This window comes from Nannospalax galili, unplaced genomic scaffold, assembly GCF_000622305.1.
Source record: "Nannospalax galili isolate Female #2095 unplaced genomic scaffold, S.galili_v1.0 scaffold380, whole genome shotgun sequence".
NCBI lineage: Eukaryota > Metazoa > Chordata > Mammalia > Rodentia > Spalacidae > Nannospalax > Nannospalax galili.
Window position 1 is genome coordinate 2,617,272 of NW_008348568.1, and position 7,992 is coordinate 2,625,263.

Sequence of the window (7,992 nt, forward strand, 5' to 3'; positions counted from 1 at the left end):
TTTATTTTATGTGTATGTGTGTATTGCCTGCATGTATGTAAGTGCACCCATGTTGTACAATGACCTCGGAGAACAGAAGAAGCTGTCAGATCCCTTGGAACTGGAGTTACAGACAGTTGTTAGCTGCCATGTGGGTGCTGGGATTCGAACCTGGGTCTTCTGTAAGAACAGTCAGTGTTCTTAACCACTGAGCCAGCTCTCCAGTCCCTCATTCTCAAGTTAGAAATGAATAAGCACTAAATATATATCCCAAAATGCAGTGTTTTTGATCCCAATATACACCACTCTAAGGCAAGTCTCTTACTCATTAACCTGTCCTGTCTTTCATTTGTACTGGGAATGTAGGCAAAGAGGGATCCAAGGGAAGACAGACTTTTTTTTTGTTTAGCCTTGAGACATGGCCTCTTGATTTATACCCCAGGGTTGTTTTGAACTCCTGGTCTTCCTAATCCTCCTCCCTCGACCTCCCAGGTACTGGGATCATAGACATGTATCCCTATGACCAATACCACAGTGAAGACTTAACAAGAAGAAATGGAAGACAGGCGTGGGCTTGAGGTTTACAGAGGGGATAGGGCTTAGGATGGGACTGGAAACAAACAATAGCGGGTTCGGCCCCACTCTGAGATCTCTGCCATCTAGTTAACGGGGAGCATGAACGTGATGTTCAGTGTCACCTGTTGGTTGAGCATCAGCGATCATTTGAAAGTAATACAACTAGATATGAGCCCTGACTCTGATGGCCAACGGGCAAGTGTCCTTCGACAATGTACTACCCTTTGTGTACCATCATTTCTTCCTCTATGTTATGGGGACAGGACCATCTACTTTTCTTCAATTTTATTTACTTTTTTAATTATTTTATGTATGTGAGTGTATTGCGTGCATGTATGTAAGTGTACCGATGTCCTACAATGCCTGTCGAGGTTACAGAATGTTGTTAGCTGCCATGTGAGTGCTGGGAACTGAACCCACATCTTCAAGAGCAGCCAGTGCTCTTAACCACTGAACTATCACTCCAGCCCAGGGCTATCTACTTTATGGGGCTGTGATGAGGGTGAAACTAAGTAAGAGCAAGTGGGAAATCACCAAACCTGTTTCCTGGGACACCACATGTACTCTATCCACATTACTTTTGCCTATGTCTTTCAAAGATACCCCCTCTTACTAATGAGACAGGTCTAAGGCCATCTACTTCCTCTATCACAGAGTGGGCAGGAGGCTGAAATCCAACCCCATTATGGCAGGGGAGTTCCTGGCAACAAATATCCCAGGGCACTGGGCAGATCTTGTTAAAGGGAAAATGGGAAGAACTGAATCCATCTTTAGGAGTTGCCAAGGAAGTGAGGAACCACCCATCCCCTGCAGAAAGGAACAGTTAATTGAGTCATTAATAATACTTAGCATTGTCCCAGTGCTTTCCCAAGCTAATTAATTCTACTCCAAATCCTGGAAAACAAATGACTGAGTATGTTAGAGTCAGACCTCTGTTTCTGAACTGGAAAGTAGGGAAGCCTGTTCTCCACAATGTTTGGAGGGAAAGAAAAGCTGGGTGATTTCTTCCTAGAACTACGTCATCCTGAACAAGGAGAGGTCATTAAGCCCTGGTGGGTACTTACCCCTTACCAAGTCCATCTTCAAAAAAGTACAGCTATTCAAGGAAGCAAAAACACAAGAAAGTACCACTTTGGCATCATTGTTCTAACAGTGTGTCCTAAAAGACATTACCCAGAAGTAGTGGGTTTGTTAAGTGTTTGTTAAGCTGGCGCCATGGCCTGGCTATAACATTTTATCTATCTGTTTCCCTGTAACATATGACCAAGTCTTCCTGCCAAGCTATGAGCCATAGTTAGCTGCTAAAATCTGTAGCCCTCTGACTCACTGTATTTTGCCAATCAAACCTGGGAATGACAACAAAACACCCCAGTTATTTGTCTACCGAGAAGGGCAGAGTCAAGTATGAGGAGCAGAAAACGCAGACAGAGTCCCAGCACAGGGGCCAGTACTCGGTGCACAACAAACAGACATGGAAAAACTGTTTCTTTTGGAGTTATTTGGAAATTAAAAAAAGAAATGGACAGGTTGGTGGAGTAAAACTGTTTTCTGGGCATAATGTAACTATTTTGTTTTGAAATCAATAATTTACATATAAAAGACTCTCAAAAGAGATTATACCACATGACCAGTACTATTAACATTCTCTTGTAGAAGAGCACACATCACATTCTCACTCAAGATTCTAACTACCACTTTCCTGACCATCCTGTACATGGGAAGTGCTAGGGAATGGAAGGTTGATGAGGGTGGGGAGAGGACTCAAGGGATGTCACGTTCATGAGTAGCCATGAACACCACGATGGAGATTCTTAGTGATACAGCTGTCTTTGGGTCACCCATGTTCCATAAGCAACCCTTCACCCATGCCTCTGATTATTGATTCAGTAAGCTGGTCTTGGATGGAGACATTTCTATTGGTGTCCTATCTAGAAAAAAATAGGCATTTCTAATGCATCTCCTCCAGGAAACAACATAGCAGTTGTTCAAGTACAAATCAGATGTACAGATGCTTTACAGTCAAGAAAAACAAAGCATATTCAGAACTTGACCACAGTTCCCTGAGGATCTGGGGAATTTCAATTTGACAGTGACACACGTCATTACAAAGGGAAGATAGTGGCAAGACACATGAATGTATAGATGTGTGTAATAGACATGAGAACCCAGAGGAAGGAATGAAAATGAAAGGAAATGAAAGAGCGTTTTTTCCCCTGCAGGTTAGTGGTTGACCTGAACTGGCTCACAGATGATGTGCTACCTAGATGAGGTGAGGCCAATGTAAGAATTCTTCATGCACATTCTTGTAAGAGCCTCTTCCCTCATAAGGTTGTGATTCAATTGATCTGAACTGGAGCCTTAGAAGCTAAACCTTAACAATTATTCCAAATATTTGTGGGACATCCATAGGTCTCATAGGTTGTCAGAAGCATGGGTGAAGGGCCTCAGTGCACCTGAGTCTACACTATTCTATATTCGCAAAATAATCTTAGGAGCTCCAGCACCTGCCAGGAGGTGGGCACAACACTGAAAAGGAGATTTTCACTACATCCTAATGTCCTCACCTTCTCCAATACAGAACATATCCTGACATATAAACTTCTGAACATTCTGTCCCATGTCTCAAGTTCCCTGAAAGAAGGTGCATATCTTTTAAGAAGACACATCCGAATTCCTAATACAGACTTGCCAGGCGGATGACACATTTCTCCAATGAACGGGACTGACCTCCAATTCTTTAGTGGAAAGTGCTCTTTGCAAAGATCAGCCCCCATAGTAGAGTAACAGTCTTCCCAGGACATTCCCTGTCCTGGTATTTTACTTAGAAAATAAGCATCTGATCTGTAGCTATTCCAGGGTCACAGATGCACCAGAAAGAATGATTGTAGTGTATTTATGTTAAGTGGCCCATATGGAGTGAGTTTGCATGTTCCCTACAAAGTGCAGTGGACATAAGAAAACTCAGTTCTATGGCTCTGCTAAAGGGACTATGACCCTTGAGACATTCTCTGTCCTTACTCCATTGATGAGATGGTAGATAATGAGACTTGCACTATCCAAGCATGTAGGCCCAATCTTTGAAAACATCCTGGAACTTCCTTCTTTCTCCAGTTTTACAAATGTGTCAGTATAGATATTTCTACTCTCTAACTAACTCTGTAAACAACTTTTTTCTCTATGCCTGTTGTATGGATAGACCATTCACTTCCCAACCATGCCCTGCCTCTCATATGAGTCATGCATGGTCATACTCTCCCTTGATCCCTGTTGGGTTTTCTCAAACATAAATCTGATTCTGTTACCACCCTGATTACACACCCTTCCCTGATTTCTTGGAGTCATTAGACTTTAGTAACAATAGTTAACATCAGTTGTGTGCTACCTGTTAAACATTTTTATAATTCCTTTACAGACCTGACTGCTCATAAGGTCGGTTTCATAACTGGCCTCATGTATGCTGGCTATTGTCCGTCAGCTGACAGGTTCACTCCTGCCCTCCTAGGTTCTGCTTTCTATTAGTTAATGGAAGTCTTCAAGAGCTGCGTTTCCCAGGCTCCTGCTCAGCTACCTGCTGTGGGGCTTTGCCAGTAGGAGACACTGGGAAGACACTGGAAGGCTGATGAAGGAAAAAGTCAGCCTCTGCTGCATCATTGCATATTTCCTGCTTCTGCTGGTGCCTTCCCCAGTGGTTACAGTAGCAGTTGAGGTGGGGCTTCTGCTCAGCAGCACAAGCCTGCCTTTGCCTCTCCCGGGAGCTGAGCCATGCTCCCCCCCTGACCTGACCTTGTTCCCTTCTCCCTTTCACTTCCATTTCGTTCCCAAAACATTCCAACTATTTATCTGCATTAAATCTCCCCTTGCTAGAAGTATCTGCAGGGCTTCTTACTTTCTTCATTGGAGGTTGACAGTCGCCTCATTTAAAGCAGGAGGAGACCAAGGTGCAGACAAGTTAAGTCCTGTATCTCAAAGTAAGCAGCTAGGAAGTACCGTACCGCAAAGCCCAGATACGAAAAAGACAAAAGCCCAGAAAGCAAACCAAGCCAAGGTTCCTTGAGCATGCCATGTAAAGCCCTTCTTGGTATTTGTCTCTGTCCCTCTACATCACAGTCGAGTAGGAGGGTAACACCTCACAGAGGATTGTTTGCTGGCTAAGATTACTAATAAAGTGATGAATGTGTGTCACATGCAACCCTTTGGTGTAAAATCCCGGTGGGATCTGTAGCTGCAGTGGATGGTGGATCAGTGAGTGAATAAATAATAAACAAATGGAAACGCTTCAGGCACAAAACAAATGGGGCTGGGGAGTGAGCCCCTCCCCTGCCTCTGTATTCCTCCCACCCTTGCGTCAGAGCCTGACTGCATCGCAAAAACTGAATGCTCACATCCCTTATAAAGAATCAGTCTACAATAAATGCACATTTGTTAAACAAATAAATCACAAAACCAGTCAAAAGTGCAATCAATCACTCCATTTCACAATGATGTTGAAAATTCTAGTTTATTGGTATACAGTTTTTTAGGAATGAGAGACAAAAGCAACCCATTACATTTTCTTAAAAACAAAGGCTTCTAACATACCAGCCAACAAATCATTAGACACGAATGTTTCTAACTAAAAAGAAAAGGTAACCTGGTTAATCACAGGGGACATCCTGTAGGAACAGGGAAACGATGTGCCACAGATTCTAACCTCCTATTTATAACCCGGGCCCACAAGTGATCTGTTGCGAAAGGAGGAAAAAGCCATTAATCTCCCAACTCAGGGAACAATTTTATATTTTGAATAAAAACAAAATAAGAAGCATTAAGGAGGGAAATAAATCAGATATGCCGCAATTAGTTTGAAAGAGCCGGATATTACTGCCTAACACTCTCTCTGCAACTCCCGCCTCATCCATCAAAGCAAAGTGTATCGGATGACATGGAGATTTTCCATTCCCTTTTCAGACTGAGTTAGTCAGTTGATCTGAATGGTAATTTGACAGGACCCTGAAGGGAGAGCATGAGTGATAGGATTATAGTAGAGGCGGGAGAAAATGCTTAATACAGTTTGGCGATGCCCCTGCCCTGTACGCCTAACCTCTTAGCCGGTATTGTAACTCCTCATTCATTCAGCTGTTTTCTTCTCTGTGAGATGTTAGGAGGCTCAGGATTTCTTTTAATGGAATCTGAGAAGGATTATTCTCATTTTGAAACCCCTCTTTACACATTCAGAAAGCTCAGGGACTGTAACTGACTTGCTTATGTTGGTACAGCACAATTGGCTGAAGCTCCGAGGCCAAACTCCTGGGCACCCGTGCCCCCAGTCTTGTGTCACACAGCTCAGCAAGGCTTGGTAGTACAGGCACAGTCACAAAGCAGTTCCTCGCTGGGGGCGATCTTGATGTTCAGAGGTGGTTGGAGGCGGGAGGCCGCTTTATATTTCATGATGTAGGGGGTCTGGCTCTTCCTTTTCCAGGCCCCAGTTTCTGCATGTTGCTTAGACATTCTTCCTCCAACCAAACAACACCCCTAGACTCCTGTTCAGGCATGCCCATTTTATTCTGCTTTCTAATACTTGTATTTTTTCTCCCCATTACTTTGGAACATCCTGATGAAAGATTCTTTTTTTTTTTTTCTAGGAACAGTTAAGTCATGGATTCAACAGAGATACAGGCAGAATAAGTATCTCCAGCTGTATTTACACATCTTTGCATAGATTCTCTTCCTAGTGTGAACAGAGCTCTGTAAGTAGGTGCAGGTAAACACAGGAAATGTAAAGACATTACCAAATGGCACTTACTATATGATTCCCCTCTGTACAGAAAGTGAAAACAAACAAGCAAACAAAAAACACTGATGATAGATTTTTAGAGAAAAAAAAAAGGAATGACATTGCTAAATAACATAGATTGTTTTATGTTATATACACTCATTGTTTTAACAGTGTTAGTGATTGAACCCAGGGCCTTGTGCATGGTATGTGAGCACTCTGCCACTGAATTACCTCCACTGCCCAATAAATGACTTTTGTTTTGTGATTTGTGATATTATACATACATTCCTTTTAAAAGAAAAACAACAGGTTGCTATTTTTAATATAAAGTAAAACACACAAGGAATTGTCTTGCCTATTTGAGAAACAATGTAAGAAATTATGTCCAAGAGTTCTCTATGAGCATGCAAATACTGAGAAGCAATGTCAGGAACCTGTGGACTCCACATTTGTGTTGATGACTTGGTTTTCTTTATTTTAGTAGATGTTTCCAAGGGCAGATGCATGCATGGACTTTGTGTTTTCTTTCTTTTTTTTTAAAAAAAAAGTATTTTATTAGTTTTATTTTTTATGTGTGTAAGTGTATTGCCTGCATGTAGGTAAGTGCACCCGTGTCATGCAATGCCCACAGAGGACAGAAGACATCAGATCCCCTGGAACTGGAGTTATGGAAAGTTGTTAGCTGCCATGTGGATGCTGGGATTTGAACCTGCGTCTTCTGCGAGTATTCTTAACTGCTGAGCCATCTCTCCAGCCCTGTGTTGTTTTATTTTAATGACAGGTCTTTGTGACTATTCTTCTGTATGTGAGGGCTAAGTAAGCTAAGAGTAGAGAAAACCAAGTCCCATCTTCTCACTCGCTCCCTAAGTAACATACATCACTCAATGTGCAAGTTTGGCTGCTGTTGTGCTTGCATTATGTATCCCCCCCACCCCAGTTCACAGGTCGGAGTCCTAAACCCCAGGATCTCATCACATGACTTCATCTAGAGATAAAGTCAATACAGAAGTGGGAAAGTAAAAATGAAGCTGAGTGGACCCTAATCTTATAAAACCCATGTTCCTATTAGATTAGATAATTTGGACCCAGACTCAGGCTGAGGTAAGAGGATGAGAGACACAGAGAGACTATAGTCATTATAAGATAAGGGGAGGAACCTGGAAAGATATTTCTTTGATAGATTTCCAAAGGAACCAACCCTTGATCTTGAACTTCCAACCCTTAGAATTCTGAGGGGAAAAAAAAATCTGTATTTTTAAGCCATTTAGGTTGTAGTACTTTGCTGTGGAAATCATAGCAAACCAATAAGGCACTGAATGCCAGCTTTATGGGAGAAAAGATACCTTAGGAGCACAGGGAATTTTGGATAATCTCTGCAGATGCATAAGACTGAAAGGGGGATGGAAAAGAAGGCAAGAGCAGAATATGGGTCCCGGAACGCTCACTGGCTTTCTGCCTGTGCCAGCCCTCCCACCTCCAGCAGATCTGTGGAGACAAATTATTCGGAATCATGCTCATTGAAACCAGATATGCATTATTTATTGTTTTTGCAACAGATGCACCTTTGTGATTCAGTTTAGATTTAGGATAAAATCACAATATTAAATTTTAATATTCAAACATGAGCATGAGTTTATAGTCCTTGAACATCCACCCACATCTCTCTTTCAACATAGGCAGAG